We start from the raw sequence: 20,512 nt of genomic DNA on the forward strand, positions 1-20,512 counted from the left end.
TAAATATTCAGTACAACTTGTGGTTCATACCACTACACCGATTGTCTGGGTACAGAGAAATTCTGGTAATCTAATGGAAGCATCTCTGTGTCCTCTCCCAAAGCACCAGGGATGTGATAAATGGGCTTATAGAGGCATGGATGGACATTTCCAGGTATTACAGGGTGGAAATCACTGTCTGGCTTTTCCAGCAGCACAGAATAATGTTACTTGTCCAACTTCTGATTTTGTTTGAATAAGGATCAGAACTATCTTCTTCTGAGTTCTGGTGCCCAAAACAAACTACTTCCCTCAATATTGTAAAACAGGGAAAAAAGCCAAATAGGTCTTGCTCCAATATAAAATACAAGCTGTCATTCACTGTAACTCAGGGTCAGATAAAACTATCCTGTACACATCTTTCCATGTATCAGTCCCCAGGGACATTTTGACTGATATCTCAACTGAAGCACCCAGGTCACTATGCCCTGTCCATGTTCAGCATAAAATTATTTCCACAACTTCTATTTCCGTAAGTTCTAAAACTTCATTTTCTGGATATGAAAACCCACAAATCTGCCCTTTTTAATGCATCCCCAGAGTCTTTGAAGTTGTCTACTGACCTTGTTTATTTGCTGTTTGGGGTTTTTTCCTCAAACAGCATCAGGGTTTTGCATCGAAATCACAAGGCAAACGTGGGTTTGATTGGATTCTGCTGACTCCTTCCCAGGAAAAAGCAAGTCCAAGCTCCTCAGCAGCCAATCTCGTGCTCTGGCTAAGCTCTGCTCGTCACGCATGATATGTGTGACACACTGGATTCCCTTTGTTTCCCCCAACTTTTGATTTTCCATCTGAGACGTGGAGTGAACTGGGAAACACAATCAGTGGGAAGAATATACAGGAAATAGAAGCCATAAACAAAACGGACTGGTTGAGTCTCCCTGAGGTCTGGAGTACAGTTGTTGAAACAAAGCACTGGTGACCCCGAAAGATCTGAAGCTAAAGAGAATCCTTTCAAGCTGGAAATGTGGGACAAAGATGGCAGAGATGAGTTGGTAATGGCCTCATCTTCTCTTTTGTAGGCTCTATTCCAGATGGAGCTTTAAAATAAAGGCAGCACGAGTTAGGAAACCTTCATCTACTGTGAGATTCGTGATGGGATTTTTGTCTTCCTAAACCTGGAAAATTGCCTTTTAAAGATCCAAACAGCCAGGGCTGGAGGCATCTAACCAGAATAATTCAGCTGCCATTTCAGGACTAATAAATACAAACCTTTATAATCTATTTCTGGGGCATATAAAAAGAAGAAAATACCTGATGTTAATATCTGAGATGGGCTTCAAAAGAGATACTGTTCTTCCTAGTCACAAAAATCAATAATCCTCTGTAAGTGTCCAGATTTCAGCAACCAGAAGCTCCAGCCTTCACCCATTAGCAGGAGGGAAATGGGGAAATGGTGTTATTCTCACAGCAGGGTATAACAAGGGGATATTACATGCATTTCTCAACGAGAGATCCTCGGTTTTGAACTTTGGAAAATCTGCATGCTTCTCACAGATGTTAAAAAGAAAAGGTTTGGATTCTGCTTCTTGGTGTAGGTGCTAAGCCAGCTTGAAAATGTTGTCATCATCACTAAATGCCAAAGTTCACCACACCTAGTTAAATGCAGCTTTTTACTGCAGGGTGGTCAAACACTGGAACCAGTTTTTCAGGCACACTGTGGAGTCTCCATCCTTGGATACATCCAAAATCCAACTGGACATGGCACTCAGCAAAGTCCTGACCCTGCCTGAGCAGGGTGTTGGGCCAGGAAATCCCCACCTCAGTGATTCTGTGATGAACTCCATCCTCGTTTTGGGTCATTATGAGAATTTCTATGTGACTCAAAAATTCTTCCATTCTAAGAACTTGAGAGCCTTAACATTAATTTAAGTGGGAGCGAGACCAAGTTCCAAGATGTCAGGGTGGCAGAGAGCTCTTTATCTCATAAAGCTCCTGGGCACCTTTTACTGGAATTAACTCTGGGCTTTTTCCCTTCAGATATTCTCCAGCCTTTGCAAAGGAAACTGGAGTAACAAATCAGATTCTGCAGTACAGCATTTTAAGTCCTGAAGCAAAATTCAGCAGTTTTAGAGGGACAGCATAAAAGGGAATGGGGCGGGGGAAGTGGGGTGGGAAGTATTTATAATCCCTTTAATATTTTAAAATTTAATTATATCCAAATTGGGTTAGCGAGACTGACAAGAATACTGCATCTAAAGCATGGAGCCCAGAGGCAGCATTGGAAAATGAGAGGAGAAATTAATAATAAAAAACTCCTATTGCTTCAAGGCAGCAGACTGGAACACTGACATTCCATTACTCCGTCTGTCTGCTGAATTCATTTAGCATCTGTGGCCTAAATAGGCTAGTTTTAAAGAGGCATGCTCCAGTTTTCATGTTGGCAGGGGGTGGGGGTTGTCAGAGGATTTTCCTTCCTTGAAATCCATCTCGGGAAGGCGCATCAGGCTGTGGTTAATTGGGGAGAGTCCCTCTGACCTCCCAGAAGTTGTAGTTAAGTGATATCTTGGGGTGTTCTGTAAAGCCTTCCAGAGTGGGGGCTGCAGTGCTGGGGGCACTGCAGATGCATTTCCCATGGCACAGAGATGCTGTGCATGGAGTTGCAGCCCCGGGTTTAACTCTGTAAAGGCAAGAGCTCAGCCCTCACTGGAGTTCTGCCATTTCCAGGAGCTCTGAATTCGAAGGTGTATCAAGGTATTAAAGGGAATATCACAGAATTAACGGGGCAGATTGGGAAATGTTCTCCTTCCCCTTCTCTGAACCCCCCCTGCCATAACCTGTGTCCCCCAGAACTCCCAGTTCTCCCTCAGGATGCTCCTTCCAGCTGCCAGCTCCATCCCAGCCTTTGGGAAGGGCACAGACAGCCCCTGGGGCAGGTGCCTGCAGGGCCCAGGAACCCACACTGGAGCCAGGGAGAGCCCATGAGGGGGAGAAGGGAATGATTCTCCAATTTACTCCCCAGAATCCTACAAGTGTTCCACTTTTGGGTATTTTCTGAAACATCTGGATACCAGGAGGATAAAAGGTACCAGTGCAACCTCCCAGTAAGATCAATTGCTTAAAGCTTTCTGTGTTATTTCCAGTCTTTTTGGCTTCCTTCCCAAGCTTATAGAAACAGGTCTGTGACTTTCCTTGGAGTAGAATATAATGTATTCTGTGTAGTTCTATTTTTTTTTTTTTTCTGTTTCCATTTTATGCAAATAAACTTTTATGCCCTCTCCCCTGATTTATCATCTTCAAGGTCTTTGTGTAAATTATGCAGAAAGGAAAACCATGGATTTTATGGAAAGTCATATAGAAGCTGTTAAAATTGGCCTCTTCTCCTCCTCCTCATTGTTCTTTGCTCTCAGTGTGGATTTTATCAAAAGTTTTTATCGAGTTTAATGGAGATTACCCAACAGACAGAGACATGATAAAAAATTTTACGGATGCAGCCGACCATGAAACACAGACGTGCGTTTTGATTTCAAGCATGTAGGGTCTTATCCAGCAAGATTCTCCCAGCTACCTGCAAAATCCAAGTTTTCTGGAGAGTTGGCTGGTGGAGAACCACTTTCCCCAGGAGGGGAAGAGGGAAGGTGAGACCCTCTTCTTTCTCCACATCATGTGATGGAAGACAGAGCTCATGAACCATCCAGAGCTGCTGTCAGAGATGCTGCTGACTTCTGAGAAAATTTAGTAATATTTTGGACATGAAGAGAATCTTGCCTATTGTCATCCAGCCATGACCAACACTGACACAGGGACTCTCCACCAAAACAAGCCTTGCCCTAAAAATGTAGCCACAATTTTTATCAAGTTTTAGTACTTTCACTGGTATATTTTTTCCCATCACTGAATACCATCATTGTCTCCTTCTCTGGTCACCTTTTGCTTGATTCCACAGTCACTGAAGTCAGAGCTAAATTGGTTTAAGGGTGTGTAAATACTGCATTAATGCATCTTGATATCATTTACAGCCTCCACCTTGGCTGCTCTTAAAAATGCTCTGTAAATTTTCTTGTTTTGTCCTTAATTTGTTATTTATGCTTCCAGGAGGACCATCTTCTTTTTGTTTTTGCAGCTCAACAGAATTGAAAGTAAATACCTGGCTTGCATCTTCCCAAGCACATGTGCTGCAGGGAAATCTAACCACTGGAGAGCTGCTTTTAAAGAGTTGTGTTATTCCTTCTTCCTCCCATTAGGCAGCAGTCCAGCCAAATTTACCTTTGCTTTGACTTAAACATATTTCTTTTCTAGTCATTTTCTACAGCAACAGTCTGGCCTTAGGCAAACCTCCTGGGAGACTTGGTTAAAATGCACCTGTGCTACACAGGCAAACAGATATTGCAGAGTTGCTGTTGCTCTCTCTCGGCCAACACTGTAATATTTCACTGGGACTCTTATGGGTCTCATCTCCATCACAAAGGAAATGTCCTGTAGTGTTGAAAGAGGACGTAATTTCAGTTATCATTATTTCATAGAATGAGGACTGTACAGTTATAAATCACCAGAGAATTTTCTGCAGATTTCATTGAATTCTTTCTGTTTTAGGCTTGCTCGTTGGTTTCTTCCAACTCACAGCCTTTTCTGCTAAGCTTCCTTCCTCCTTTAACTGCTCACTTCTGCCGTTCTTTTTTTCTCTGTGGACGTAAATAAGTCCCAATTAGACCACTGCCCAAATATGCCGGGTTGCTCATCATTCTTTTCCCTCTGTTTATATATCCTCATGTCAGTGTCTGCCTTGATAACAAACAATTCTGTAATCACATCAAAACTGACAGGAATAAACCTCTCTTTGATGAGCATATGCAGATTCCTGTTGGAGATGCGTTTATTAATGGCAATAGTAAATCATGGGTTGGTGTGATTTCACTGACTTGTATTTAACTCGCATTTGACAGGTTCCATCTCTTTAAGAACTTTCCTTCAGGGAGTAGCTTAGTTCATTTTTCTGAAGAGAAGCAGGGCCCTCCCCCAGGTTGTTTCTTGACTGAAGTAATTGCTGTGACTCCTCAGGCCCCAGACAACCAACAGATAATTAGTTCCAATTAAGTTCTCTCACAGGTGCTTACGAAACTGCCATTTGGAAGCAGCAGGTTCTCTTGGAAGGTGAACTGAATAGTGGGGAAGGGAGCACCAAAGATCAGAGCCAAAGGAGCATCGGTCCTGCTGTGGTGTTGCTTCTGCCTTAGCAGGGGTATGTACCAAGTACGTTTTTACTTTTGACTTTCAGACCTGCAGTTGCTCCGTGTGGGTCCTCGTTGGGCTTCTTTCACTCTTTAAAAAGGAAAAAAAAAAGGAGGGCAAACAAGAAGCAACTTGAAAGTGGCCACTGTGTGAGGGCTGTGCTGAGGACACCCGGGGAACAGAGAGCGCCTGAGCTTTGCCATGGAGGCAGGAGCAGCTCTGGGGGTTCCCTGTGCTCTCCCTGCACAGTTTGTGTGCCTCAAGTTTCACAAGGATTTCTCACTGGTGCAACTGTTCTTAGCTGCTTCTTACTGCTGCAACTTTGGGGATCTCAAAGCTCTTAGCCAGAGAAGGATCATGTCTTTAACTGTCTGTAGCCTGTTGCTTTATGTGGGAATCAGGATGGAGTTATAAAACTTATATTAAAAGATTAAAAGCTTCTATGAGCCTGACATGTGACTAAAAGCACAAAAAGAGCTGCAGCTTTAAATTTAATCCCTGTCTCAGATTTAATTTAATCCCTGTTATTTCTGTTGCCTTCTCTTAGTGGTTGTGTGTGTTGTGCTGCTGTTGAATTGTGCATTGGCGCCTTTATTTGACCAAAATACAGTCGCAGGGTGCAATGGGTGCAGCTCTGTGCCTGCACCTGGCTCTTGGAGGGCCTGTTGCTCCAAATTCCAGTTTCTGGCTGTACTTTGAGCCAAGATAGTGCTTTTTATTGTAGACTGAAGAAAGTAACTGCATGTAAAACCCAGAAATGTTAACCTCATCCCCAAATAGTGCCAGCATTGTTCTGCTCTGGTAGTGCTGTAGTTTAGACCTCCCCCAAATGGTTTCCACCAAGCCTGCCTGGTTTCACCCAGCTGGGGAGAGTCTCTGCTCCACTGGCACTAATTAATTAATGACTGAGGGAGCTGCTCCACCTGGGTTGGGGAGGAAAGAGGAGGAATTGCCCTTGAAGGGGCTCTCTGGGTTGGTCACCTGTGAACCTGCAAGTCCCCTTTGAGCTCTCTGGGGCTGCCACAGCACTTTGGGCTATGTGGGTGTTTTGTAGGCTGTGTCAGTAAGAGGACACTTAGAAAGATCAGGAAGTTCTATATTTCATGGATTCAAGTATTCTTCTGTCTTTTTGTCACCCAAAACCTCCATCAAACTTTCCATGGTAGCAGTTAGAGACTCGTCATGAATATGCATGTCTCAATTTACTGACTTCCTTGAAATGTGACTGTGCTTGAAACCATTCCTTCCTTTGGCATGACAAACTTTGCTCAGGCAAGGAGAGGCACATTCTGAATAGTGTGCAGCACTTTGTTCCAGCTTGTATTTTCTATTTGCTACAGCCTGAAGAATGAGAAATTATGTTTCAATAACAGAGAATATTTACTGGTTTCCACCTTCTCTCTATAAATCTAGAAACTTGATTACTGAGAGTCGATGTATGTGGGCTTCAGTGGCAGAGGGGGAAAAAATTATATCACAACCTATTATTAGCCCAGAAGAAAACCACTAGTTTTCCTTTTTTATTCCTTTTTTAGCCCAGGAATTTCTCTTTCTAGTGATACAACTCAGCCGCTTCTCATCCCCACCGCGTGTAGATCTCTGGGCCTTAAACCAACCCCTTCCCTCAGCCTGCAAAATTCTGAGCTTTATTCACAAAATGGCCCTGGCCTGAATACAAAGTGCCACACTTTATGTGGGAGGAAGAAGACAGGAAAAATGTTGTGGCAGGTGGCTTAAAATAAATAAGACTCAAACAAGCTCTGCTTGGAAGCGCTCAGTGCTTGGGAACGCTCAAAGCAGGCCCTGCAAACCTGCTTGGGAGAGCGCTCAGGGGAAGGTCAGTTGCAATTATCGTATGGTTTTGCAATTTTTTGCCTGGATGTTATTACAACCAACACTATGTGCATTTACATCCTAGGAGATACATAAACTAACCTCTAAATACCACCCCAAGCCCCTAATTATAAACCCAGATTTCGGAATGTACCATAGACCTGTACATTAAATATAATGCACCTGAGACCAGGACTTGGCTTTAAAGCTAGAGTTTTACTTAAGTTTTTCACTGCCTGGATTATAATTTTAGTAATGTGAATAAGAGACTGTGCAGATGCTAACCAGATGCTAATATCCAACTGTAGTTCCACATGTTTCCATGTAATAACTAAGTGTTACTATGGTGATAACAGATTCACTGGAGGTTTGATTTAATAAAGCAGGATTGCATGTTAGTGTCTGTGCAGTTGCCATAGTTTTAGCCAAACAATCGTGCTGCTTCAGACTGAATTGATGGTGTTGCCACTGAGCTGAGTTTCCCTTGTAAATCTGTTTTTCGGGAATAAATTTGCTATGTAAGCAGGTTATAGTATATTGCTTTAATTGATCCCTCTTCCTCCAAATGGCAAAAAAGGATGGTTTTGAATATGAGCACAAAGGCCATTTTGCTTAGAGGTGGGGGTTCTTTTCCTTTCCTTTTTTTTTTTTTTTTTTTTTAAAAGCTGCATTTGACTTCAGATTTAAAGATCTTTAAGCCAACTGCCCAAGGCTTGCCAAGGGAGCCAGAGAACTCAGAATAAGCAATAAATTGGCTTTCACATGAGAACACCTGTGTTTGCAAGTGACAGCAAAGGATGTTCAGTTTTATTGCCACCCATCCCAGAACTGAGAGATAGGAGCTTGAGTGGTATTATTTGATGCTTATAAAGTGCAGATTGATAGGTATTGATGGCCAAATTCTGCAGTTCCCAGCTCAGCGGGTCTGTGTTGCTGGTTTAACACACACCAGAACCGTGAGCACTTCTGTCCTTGCCCCTTGGTTCTGACTTTCCTGGCTGTGCATCCTGCCTGATCGCTCCCAGATCCATGGAGCTGCTCCCTGCCCTGTGACAAGAGAAGGCAGAGGAGTTTCCACTCCCTGGAAAATTGGGTCCAAATGAGTCTATTTCTTCCCTGACCCCAGGATTGTTGCTTCTCCAAGCAGTGGAAAGCTCTGTGGCTGTTTCTGGTGCAGGATCTTCTTAACCCTCTGTAGCTCCACTTCCTTGCACACCACAACTCCCTGACAGGAGGGTGCAGGCAGGCAGGGGTCAGGCTCTGCTCCCAGGGAGAAAAGGACAGGACAGGGGGAAACAGCCTCAAGCTGTGCTAGGGGCAGTTCAGGTTGGACATCAGGAGGAATTTCTCCATGGAAAGGGTGGTCAGGCCTCAGAAGGAGCTGCTCAGGGAGGTTTGGAGTCCCCATCCCTGGAGGTGTCCAAGGAAGGCCTGGACATGGCACTGAGGGCTCTGGGCTGGGGATGAGGTGAGGGTCAGTCAAAGGCTGGGCTCGATGATCTCGGGGGTCTTTTCCAACCTCAGTAATTCTGTGATTCCATCCATGTGCAGCATGCTTGACCTGGAGAGTAGCGGATTGGTCAGAGCTGGGAACTCATCTGCTTTCTACAAGGCCACCAGGAGCTTCTGGCTTCTGTTACATCTTAATAATAGAAATAATAATAACAATAATTAATAACTCTAATGATAGTGATAACCTTCCAGCTGAGCATGTGCAATTTGTATTGCCTCAGCATTATTCCCAGGCAGAGCTTCATTGATATTCAGCACATCGGCGTGTCTGTCACTGCTCCGTGCACTTTGGGTCTGGAATCCTTAGGGAGCCTCACAGCTGTCAAATTGACTTCCATCATTTCTCTGGGAGCTGAGAGACAAATTATCCAGCCAGCCATCAGCCTAAGCTTTGCAATCGAACTTGCAATCTCTAAGTGATAAAATGCTGCCTCCCAGGTCAGACAAACAGTCCGGCTGTGAGGGGGGTTGAGCTGGCTGGCAGTGTTGATGCTGTTTGTTGGTGTCCCTTTATTTTATTTTATTTTCCAGAAGCTGCTATTGGGCTTTTTTTTTTTTTTTTTAAGAAGTATTCATGGTCTAATGATCCGGCAGGCGCCTGGGTGAGTCACTGACATATGTCGGCTCGGAGTCCCACTGGGACAGACGCTGCTCCTGGGCGCTGCCGACACGGAACTGGGAGGACGAGCGTGTTCATGGCTTAGCCTGGCCGTGGGATGGCAAAATTTACCCCGTCAAAGGGACTGGGGCGGTGAATGAATCGGAAAGGTTTTCCCAGTGTTTCACCCGCCGTAACTGTGAAGAGGTTTGGGGGAAGTTTATTCTGCATCCTCAGAAGAGCCTTAGTCTCATCCCCACTTCTGTGCTCAAGTCGTGACTCAAGGGTTTTGCTCAGGGTTTTTGCCCTACCCTGGACACACTGAGCCGTCTTTCCCGCACCCGCTTGGCTCACAGCGGGCAGGGGCGCGGTGCGGGGCTCGGGAGGGTTGAATGAGGCAGAATGCGCAGGTTGGACCCGACGGCTGTAAAATAACACCGGGGGATCCACCCTGGCAGCTGCGGGCCGGGGGAGGGAGCGCCGGAGGGATGGAGAGCTCCAGCGGGAGGGATGCAGGGCTCCCGGCCAGAGGGATTGAAGGATGGAGAGCTCCAGGGGGAGGGATGGAGGGTTCCAGCGGGATGGATGCAGGGCTCCCGGCCAGAGGGGTTGGAGGGATGGAGAGCTCCAGCCGGAGGGAGGGAGCGCTCCCGACGGCGGCTCTTCCCGGGGGAGGCGGCAGCTGCTGCTCGGCCGCTGCCCCGGGGCATTCCCAGGCCGGTTCCACCCCTCGGGCCGCTTCAGGGGCCGGGTTCCGTGTCCCGGGGCCGGGTTCCGTGTCCCGGGGCCGGGTTCCGTGGCCGTGGCCGGGTTCCGTGTCCCGGGCCGGTTCCATGCCCGGGGCCGGGTTCCGTGTCCCGGGGCCGGGTTCCGTGTCCCGGGGCCGGGTTCCGTGTCCCGGGGCCGGGTTCCGTGTCCCGGGGCCGGGTTCCGTGTCCCGGGGCCGGGTTCCGTGTCCCGGGGCCGGGTTCCGTGTCCCGGGGCCGGGTTCCGTGTCCCGGGGCCGGGTTCCGTGTCCCGGGGCCGGGTCCGTGTCCCGGGAGCCCCGACGGGGCGGGCAGCAGCCGCCAGGGGGCGCGGGCGCGTGCGGGCCCCTCAGCGGAGCGGGGCCGGGAGCTGCCGGCGGCGCCGGGACCGATCCCGGTTGTGCCCTCAGGCACCGCGTTCCCGGCGGGACAGCTAGTGACTCTGCCCCTCTGCCCAGCCCCGTCAGGCACATCTGGTGTCCCTGTGTGCGGGGAGGGGCAGAGCAGGGCCAGGCTCTGCTCCGGGACCCAGCAATGGCACCAGAGCCGCGGGCAGGGACTGAGCGCAGAGAGTTCCACCTGGGCATGAGGCAGAACTTCTTCAGCAGCACTGGAACAGACTCCCAGTGAGAGTGTGGAGTGTCCCTCCCTGGTTTAATGGAGTTACACTTTTACATTACAAAGAAACAAAGTGTCCCTCGTGGTGACATGACCATGGCAAGTCACTGGCTGCGCGCACCAGCCCTGGATAAGGACTTGCCTTGTGATGATCCCACTTTTTTGTACGATCCCGTTGCCATCATGATCAGCTGTGTTTGGGTGAAGCTGTAAGCAGGACCTGCGGTGTCCTTATGAGGATTTGAATTACAGCCTGACCCTTCAAAACAGCTCAAGTTTGGTGAAACCCACAAAGGTAATTTCAAGTCCTTATTTCCTGCTGGTTTATTGTTTCTTTGCTCATATTGCAGTCAGGATTAATTGCTGTTGTACCTCTTCAAGTACTGGAAGACCACAATTAGGTCACTCCCAAAGCCCCCAGATTTGGTGATAAAATACTTTGCATTTAGAAGTGGCATAAATGTTCTGCAAGTTAAATAACAATCTCCAGTGTTTCTTTTTCCTCAGAATGTTCCAAAGTTACCAATTAGCATCAGTATCAGGGTTTTTTTATACCGTTTCCTTTCAGGTTTTTCACTTTCCCCTTTCTACCACCTCAGCTCTTAATTATGGCTGTCAAACAGAGCACAAGCCAGACATGGCATTTAGCAACCTAATTCTACCATCCTTCTTCTTTTCCATTTCCTTTCCTGTAGCATTCACAAATGCCTGTACCAGTGGGTACCTATGACATTTCCAAATTGCAGTTTGATGGTGTCAGGAAGGTTCATGAATTATTAAAACGTCTCAGCATCATAGAGGTTGGAAAATTACATGTAATTTGACAAAACAAACGCACGCAGGAAAAGAAAACCCCACCCAGGCATTCCCAAATCAAGAGAGCACCTTTAAAACTTTCCTTTGAATTTGCTTAAAAGGCTCGAATAGTAGGAGAGCTGCATGAGTCATTCTCTCTGTGTCTCTCTCTAGAACAGGAAAGCTCGCAGAGGGTGGAGGCATGTCAGCACAGTGTGGTACACTCTAAAATATCAGCTGAAATGACTAGGCTGGAGAAGTGGGAGGACTGATATTAGTCACAGCCACTGAACAGCTCAGAAGATGAAGGCAGGAGGAATTACCGGACAGGCATCTGCCACTCTGCCCAGCCTTTGAAAACATCTAACTGGGCTTCAGATCTCTTCAGTCTTCCTGCAGAATGCCCCTTTTCCCATTTCACTGTGACACTTGCTGTCTTGGCCACTCAGAGTAGCTGTGATGTTAGAAACCAGATGAGTTCACCCCACAAACTGCACCAGCAACTTCCATCTGGGATCATTTTGCTCCAGCCTTTTGTTCCGTGTCCCACTGGACGAGCACGGGAGCTGCTCCATCCAGCTCCATGAGCTTTAGTGGGATGAGGATCTGTGCAGGGGCACCGAGATCACAGGGAGATCTTTGCTGGGTTCTCCTGCCCTGCTTCAGCAGCTCTGTCTGCACGGGGCAGTGATGCATTCCCATTTCCCAGCCCTTGTTCCCTCGCTGTTCCTGGCACTCACAGCTCTCTGCACTTGGCCTGTCCTGCACTTGTCCTGGTGATCACAGCACACACACCAGGAACTGGGATGAACTGGGATGTTAGCACCATGTCAGGCTCTGTGACTGCAGTAGTACCAAATTAATTTGGTTCAAGAAGAGGGGCAGTGTGTGCTCTGGGTGTGTGAATTTCCCAGTTATAATGGAAGAAAGCTTTCTGAACACTAGCATTGTTTTAACATGATGAATATTTGCTTTGGTGTCTGCAGCTGAGGGATTTTGAAGCATTTTACCTACTTCAGCTCACTTCTGTGTGCTCATCTTGCTCTTCCAGTGCATCTGAAACCATGGTTTAAACCTACTTTATATGCAGAAAATGGGGAGACCTGACAAATTTTGCAAGAAACAGCTGGTGTCAGCAACAAACTGAGCTCAGGAGCTTTCTTTTCCCCTTTGTGGGAAGTTCTTGTCCTGCAAAAAATCCTGAAGCCAAATGAGTAAGAGAAATGCAGATCACACGCAGCATTACCTTGTCCTGGGTGGAGCATGGTTACTTCCAAATTTCTGTACAAGGCTGGGCACATCCCATTTTGCCCAAACTATCCTTTTTTGATAGTTTTCAAGCCCAGGCCATGTGCCTGGTGCCAGGTATTGGTTGTGCTGAGCAGGTCTGGGGGACAGTCAGGTTTGAGCCGAGTCACAAACAGCCTGAGGAGCAGGACAGAGCTGGGCCCTGCTTTGTCCAGGTTTTGGTGTAGGTTTTGGTGTAGTGTGTCCTCCTGCTCATTCAGAGATGGGAGGAGGTTTGTACTCAGATGAACTCCTCAAAAAAAAATACAACCACCACTCTGCTGTCAGACCCTCTGCTCAGCCTGGCAAGGTTTGCAGGATCCAGACCTCTTACAGAGCTGAATTGTTACCAGAAGGTGTTTCATTAAATAGCCCAGATCTTGCCTCTGTTCTATGCTGCTTTATCTCCCTGCAGTGTATCTAATAATCTTCTGTATCACATTTAACCAAGCCAAAAATAAAACCTACAACAGACCTTCCTGATTGTCTGTGACTGTCTGGAGAAGTGATTTCCTCAGCCCTATGAACTGGTGTGGATTTGTTCCTACCCAGATTTCAGCCTGTTTGCCACGTGCAAATACTTCCTTAGTATGTGCTCCTCCAGAAATATTTGAATGTCAGCTATCATACCTTTTTCTTTGAAGGAAAGAAAGAAAGGAGAAAAAAAAAAAAAAGTCACTATCATTTACTCAATTTTCTGACAAATTCTGAAAATAATTTTTGGAATTGCACCATTCCTCTGCCCTAATTGAGTGCCTGGAAAGCATTTTAACAGCTGTCAAGAATTCTCAAGTGAGTAAAATACAGTGTGAAAGCTTATGAAAGTTATGAGTGAGCTGTACTAGCTGATGTTATTAAATCATTTCATTGGTTAGACCATCCAGAGTAGTTCACCCCTCCCTCCAGGCTGGCCACTGATTTTTTTCATGGCATATATTGAAATCTGCTTCCCAAATCATTATTTTCAGGATGATAAGGGCGATAACAGGCAAGGAAAAAAGACCCTCTTGCCTTTCATGGTGAAACTTGTCCTCCTGAATGCTTTTGTTTGCTTTTCTGATTTATTTTCTTTTGATCAGAACCATCTGACCCTCATGTTTAAAGGAATGTTCTTTGCAGTTTTGAAGTCTGCCTGTTATAACATCAATCCTGCAACCTGCGGCGAGAGGAGCTGGCAGAGGCATCCTCAGCTCATATCCAACAAATCCATCCCTCCTGGCATGCCAGGCACCTGCAGCACATCAGCAGTGTCCTTGGTCCCTGTGCAGAGGGAAAAATCCAGGCTGCAAAGTTACCGATTCCCTCACTTTGGGAGAATGTTTTCATATGTGCAAAGCTCTGCACGGGCTTGGTTTCCTGAGCCTTCCCTCTCGGTGTTTGGAGAGGCAGCTTTCTTGCTCACTTTGAAATGCATTTTCTTCTCCTCTGCACAAAAAAAACCCCTGTTCCCAGCCTCTCTATCCCTTGTGCTGGTTTTCAAGGCAAAACCAAAAATATTGGATGCTGGAAGAATTGCAGTATGAGCACAATGTGCTAACGACTCATCCAGGATCCAGCCACTTCCCACCCATTCCCTGCACAGATCCAGGATCAATGCCTGAGCAGTGAGGTCATGCAGCTTTGGGAGGAAACAAGGAGGACTGAGGTGGGGATTGTGATCTGTGGGCTCCGTGTTTTGTGTTCTGAAGCTCTCCCCTGTCAGAGCGGGACAGGGGACGGTCTGTGTTTGGTTTGTTAGGGAATGTCAGGGGAGAGGGACAAGCAGCTCCTTTCCTGGGGCCCTTTCTTGTCCTTTGAGCTGTTGCCTTCTGTTGGCTTTCCAAGTAGGAAGCTTTTATGAAAAACAAGTCCTTGGACAGCAGTAAAGAGCAGAAAGAGTCAGAAAGTGCCAATTCCTGGTCTGTGGCAAACAAGTTCCTCTTTTCTGTGGAAGTGAAACCTCTGGATTTTGCCAAAACTCCATCCTCTATGGACCAAAAGAAAGCAAAACACCATTTTAGCCATGACCTTGTCCCATGTGTTTTTGGAAATTCAGCCATCATTTAAGTACCTAAGCTGGGATTGAGCTCATTTGGAAAATTTGTCCTAATGTTTGGTAGTGGACTATGAATATGTACCACCTTTTTTGTACAGGGGTGGGTAGTCAGAAGGAACAATATTGGCGCAAAAATTACTGCTTCAGGTTTGAAATTCCTGCCTCTTAATTCTTTCAGATGACCATTCATCAGTTATTCAACTGCATAAAGACACCCCTGGTTTAATTTCTGGTTTAAACTGTTCTCATTAAGGAGGTATTTTGACTTATAAGAGTCTGAGATTAGAAAGCGATTCTGATGACGTTTGTGTGGTTTGTCTCTGACTGCATGTCCTTTCTAAGGCTCTCAAAATGTAAAAGTCAAGTAAACAAATAATGAGTTAAAAGTGAGCGTGGTTGTATTTTTTTTTTATTTGAGGTCAGGCAGTACTAGAGAGGGCTGTGCTGACTACACTGACATTTCACTGCAGGCACTGACCGGGTACTTCTCTGGAAATTATTCCCAGCATCTTATTTCATTATCAGACGTAAAATAGGTCACTCTGGGTCTTTGAATTCTGTAGTGAATCTGTTCAGGTGACCTCACAGCAGCATCCTGCAATCTGCCATAGTGGGTTGGAGCAGCAACAATTTCTTCACAGCGTGAACCTGCCACTGCCCTCCCTGGTCCTCCTTTGAAGTAGGTCAAGCCTGTGAACTGCAAAGACTCCATGGATCCCTCATTTATTCCACCATTTCTGCCTCAGGATGCAGAGTAGAGCTCTCCTGCACCCAGCGTGAGCACTGGAGCTCAGGTGCACAGAGCACAGGGAGTGTGCTGGGCCTGCATCACAAAGGCTTTCCCTGGCCTCCTTCTGCAGCTTGAAGAGGATAATCTGTAAAAACAAACTCTTAGAGGAGTGGTTTCTACCCAGTTGTTTACCAATGTTCTTTTTATCTTTTTATCCCTGTTCTCTGGCTTTTCTTTGGGTTTTTGTTGTACTGTTTGAAGGTGCTGCAAGTTGCATAACCACGTCCAGCTTTTACATGGGGCTGTCCCAGTGTGCACAGCTTCAGGGGAACCCTCAGGTCCAGGAAAGTCACCTGGGCCTTACTGGAGTGTCTGTCACTGAATTCTGAGGTTTTTTAATTTTCTTCTCAAATCTGGATTTTCTTTTCCCATCTTTGAGTTGGATTTACAGGCTGGTTTAAAAAAAAAAAGTACAGAATGTTGCCACAGTTTTGTTTCATTTTTTTAATTGTAGCAAGAAAAGGCAAAGTTTCCTGTTAGTACAGGTGTTCTCAAGTTTCATTAGCGAGTATTGGAAGAGAAACTTAAAGGAAAACTTGTATAACTTTGTCACTGATACGGAAGGGAATGTCCCAAAGTACTTGGAAACCGGTCCTCTCCTTTATTAATGATATTGCCCAATTAGCTACTGCACAAAGGTTTTTCGTTAAAGGTATTTCTAAGGAGAGTGGATTTAATTTTCCCCATTTTACTGACTGAGGAAGTTAAGGCCTAGAGAAAGGAAGTAATTATTTAGAGACCCTAGAGAGGAAACTGAGTCCAGGGTTCTGTATAATGACTGTGCAGACAATGTACCATGCTCTGAAATCCCCACTGCAGTTCAGATATACCTGTCCTGCTCTGCATTCCAAAGAGATAAAGTACCTGCTGCTGCTCTCTTTATCCCTCTTTCTTTCCTGGAGCTGGCATGTGAAAACCCAGTTGCCCCGTGCCCAGCAAGGTTTGGTGAGTGAGTTGAATTTTAGAGCTGCCCCGGAGGTTTTGCTCCACAGTGCTGCCACTAAGAGACAGCAGAGCAGCAAGAGCCCGGCTGCTCCAGGGCTTCTTTGTGCCAACAGGTGACACTGGGACCCTCAGCACCCCTCAGCCCAGTGCGAGGGAAGTGCCCGGGAGGGATCAGTGCTGGGAATGTGGTGTTGGTGGAGCCAGGATGCAGAAACTTCTTGATTTGCTCTGTGACTTCAGTTCCCAGCCCAGCTCTTGAAACTGCTCAGCAGAGGAGCAGTAAAGCGTTGCTACAGCAGCATCACTTGTCCCTGTTGATGTCCTTGTGCAAAACACAAATCTTGAAACAACTAAATGGGCTTGGTGTCCTCTCCAAGCTCTTGCCTCTGTGGGGCTGTTACCCAGTGTGGAGACACCAAGGCAGACACTGACAGGGCTCTTGTTGGGCACAGTTTGTCTTGTTTGTTCATCTCCCACGAGCAAACTCAGCCGTGCTGGTCTCATTCTTGTCAGGCTGATCCCATCTGTGGTGGGTGTTCCCCGAGGTCAAGGGGAGTTTCCGGGGCTTAGTGGCCTCCAAAGCTTCTTCCACCCTTTCCGGTTAATGGCTTTGGAATCAGGAGCTGCAGCCTGGTTTTGTTTACTGATAGAGTTAAATTTGAGAAGGGAATCCCCATCTTCATTCATTCTTTCAATCCATGGATACTAAAACATCAGCCTCAGAACACTGGTCAACTTCCCATTGGCTGTAAATCAGGGCTGCTGTGGTCAAAGTTAGAAGATGGAATGAGGAGAGGGAGAGGAGGAGGACTTGAGTGGTCTCACAGCTGTTTTCACATCCTCTCTCAAAGAGAATTTCTTCAAGTAGTAGCAAGGATCTTATGCAGGAAAACTTGGAAGAAATCAGGTTGCACAAATGTTTGGGGTTTTTTCCCCAGGAGCTGCCATAAGTTGCATTACTGCAGGCTATTTTATTCCTCTTTTCTCTCTCTCTCTATGGAACTACAAAAGTGACAGTGCTTTAAATGGAAAGATTTGCAGCGAGCCATCAGTCACTGTGCATGGAGGATAGATCTCCTGGTTTAGTCTTGCTTGTGCCTCCATAAATCAGCATAGCTAAAATATTTGTGGTTGTCTGTAGGAGATTTATGCAGGTGGGAGCTTAGAGTCAGTCTGTCATTTTTGTGGGGGAAGTGAGAGATGGAACGGGCTGGGGAATGCTGGCTTGCAGGAAGGAAGGATTTATCATGATATTTTGGATATTTAGGGGTTCCACAGAGACAATTAGCAGAAACTCTGAGAGTGTACGTGTGTACATGTCTCTGATTTGGAAACAGCCTGTTGTCTCCCTGCATTCCCATTCTTTCTCTAGTCAGTCAGGTGTGGATGTTGTATGGAAGATTCCTTCTCTTGGATCTGCTTCAGGCTTGGTTTTCTTTTTTGCTCTTTCATTCCTTTAGGTCTGAGGTGTTCTGTGCCTGACTGTGGTTGTTGTGTGCAGATGGGCTGTGTGTGTAATTGTGGGTTAAAAAGCTCTTACAAACTGCTTCTCGTCCCACAACCCTGAATGCAAGCTCAGGGACCTTTGCTGATGACTGTGACTCTGTGAATTCTGAGCAAGATGAAGAGGAAGGAAGGACAAGAGAAACATCTTTTAACAATGGCAACAAACCCCAGGTCCTGTTTTCAGTAATGTGGTGTGACCCCAGTGTTCCACTGGTTCATGGCAGCTCTGAATGCGGCCCCAGATTGAGTGGAGAGACTGATTTCCACCAGCTGCTATCCCAACACTATTCCTGTGGGACAGGTGTCCCAGGAGCAGGAAGGGTGGGATGGTGTGAGAGTGCCCCAGACTCTGCAGTTCCTCGTCCCCTTGCAGGCTCAGGCAGAGGCCAGGGCTGGGCCCTGTGAAGGTCATGGCTCTGGCTTCTCTTTCCCCTTGGCACTGCTGGGATCCTGTTCCCAAGGATTTGCTGGCTTGGCCAAAGTTCAGCTCACAGTGAGGAGGCTGCAGAGCCCCAAACCCCTGTAAATACAATTTGGAAAGCTTTTAAACCGTGCTGCTTATCACATGATACTCAAAATTCTCTGGGCTTCTTTCTCCTCTACAATAGTGGGTTTCTGATTTTCCAATACCTGTTTTGCACCCTCTGATTCCCTGTTTCCCCCCAGTTTTAATTCAGACTGGGCTGTAATGTGATACACCCAGGGAGCAGCCGCCAGCCTGGGAGTCCTGCGTAACTCCAGCAGGGAATTCTGCACAGTCCACAAATCCCAAAGGGCAGGAGGGGACAACTCCACCTGCAGAATCCCAAAATCAACCCACTGACAGAGATAGCAGGACCTGCCTAGGGGAAAAGTGCCCCTGTAGTTTGTTAAACCAAAAAGGAATTATCCGGGGCTAATAGAGGAGACATGCTTTGCCAGTAATTTTTAGGGGTGAACAATAATCAGGAAAATATTAATAGTTCTGAAGTAGCATTGCTGTGTCACTGTCTTGTATTTTATTAAACTTCTGTAAAATAATTTCCAGGGATGCGTGTCATATAGAAGGACAGAGATGAGTCTTAAATCAGATTTTTTTTGTATGTGTTTTCTATCTTTGCCAAGTTCCTATAAATCTTTGCAGTTGTAGAGACAGCCTAAAAACTGCTAACATTTCCAACTACAGAGCATAACACTGAATAAGGATAGTTGAAAAATTTCTGTCAAAACTGTGTTTAATGGAAAATAGAGTTTTTATAAAATAGCATTTTCACTGAAAATAGCTGCTTTCCATGGAGAATGTTGGTTTTTCACTGCAATATTTTGACAGAAATTTTAAAATCTTGGGCTGAAATATGTACAGCTGTTCAAGTCCGTCTAGTGCCACTCATATTTCTTCACCTCCTCAAATTTGAGGTATTTTGCCAACTCTTTGGTTTTTAACATTGTGATACTTGGGAGTTTTTGTCAAGCCCACCTCTAGGTTCCTGCCATAGGACTCTTGGTTTTGTGTTTAAAAAGCTGGGTTTCTGTGGCTTTTGAAGTTAGAGGGGGAAAAAAAACCTCAAGAAAATGTGACCCAATCACATCAGGTATTAGAAATCAAAGGAAGCTAATGAAAATTTTATTTTGTTTCACGTAATTCTCAAAGTTTTTTAAACCATTTAAAAATATTTCTATAGAAAATGTGTTGCCCAGTCAGATTAATTATTATAAGCCTCCCCTCCATTTTCCATGCCTTTTCCAGACTTATTTGCATTTTTTGAAATGGGAAAAGGTCAATACTGGACCCAAACATGGCCATACTCATAGATTTACCTGGGGACAAAGAAATGCTCTCTCTTTTCTCTTCCTTTTCCAGTGATTCTTCCCATTTTTTCCCTTTCTGAACATCCCAGAGTATTTTCTGTTTTCCTGGAACTTTTTGTCCCAGCCTGAAGGTGCATCTGCACAGCAGCCTGCACTGGCATCTCTCTGGGTTAAGGTGACGTCGCTTTTGTACTGATCAAAGGGGACTCGGAGGGCGAAGGAGGTGAGAAGGGAAACCTCAGGTCCGTGGGCAGGAACCTGTGTTTTGTGTGGGCTTTCACACTTGTGATTTCACTTCACAGCTGGGGTGGGTTTCTGCTCAGGGATCCCTTTTTAATTCCAAAGTGAAGATCAGCCAGTGGGGCTTGAGTGGGCTCTGCCAGACCTGCTGTGAGTGTTCCAGGGCAGAGTGAGGGGTAGAGTGAAGGTCTGATGAGCACACGGCTCTCTGGCAAGTGCTCCATGGTGCTGCTTCCAAACTGGACCTGGAATCCCTCCTAGGAAATGTTAACTCTAATACTCAATCTGCCATAATAATGCCTTCCCCCCGCCCCCCCCCCCCCCCCCCTTTTTTTTTTTTTTTTTTTTTTGCCTGGATTCTCTGTTCAGATGACAGTGTCCAAGTACAAAACTTTATTCTAGTGAGCATCTGGAAATCTTAGGCTGTGTCCATGCTAGTAAAACCAAGGATGCCTGGGAATGTTCCCAGGAATGTTCCTCAAGTGTGGAACATGATACTGTACTAGTGAAGTGCTGGAATGTTGCTTGGCAGAATTTTGGCCTGTGCAGGCTGGTATTTGTCTCAACTGTTCCCAGGTAGGGTTTGAAGCTGGAGACCATTCCCAAGAAGT

The 20,512-nt window shown here is 46.1% G+C and overlaps 1 long non-coding RNA gene across 1 annotated transcript in view; it reads left to right on the forward strand.

Annotated features, from left to right (window-relative positions):
- The first annotated feature begins 5,113 nt into the window (after positions 1-5,113).
- LOC120762261 (uncharacterized) overlaps positions 5,114-20,512 on the forward strand; it is a 32,215-nt gene continuing 16,816 nt past the window's right edge. The window contains exon 1 of the long non-coding RNA XR_005703875.2: positions 5,114-5,218. This is a non-coding gene — a long non-coding RNA (uncharacterized LOC120762261). The remainder of the gene's footprint in view (positions 5,219-20,512) is intronic.

Source organism: Hirundo rustica, chromosome 22 (assembly GCF_015227805.2).
Source record: "Hirundo rustica isolate bHirRus1 chromosome 22, bHirRus1.pri.v3, whole genome shotgun sequence".
Classification (NCBI taxonomy): domain Eukaryota; kingdom Metazoa; phylum Chordata; class Aves; order Passeriformes; family Hirundinidae; genus Hirundo; species Hirundo rustica.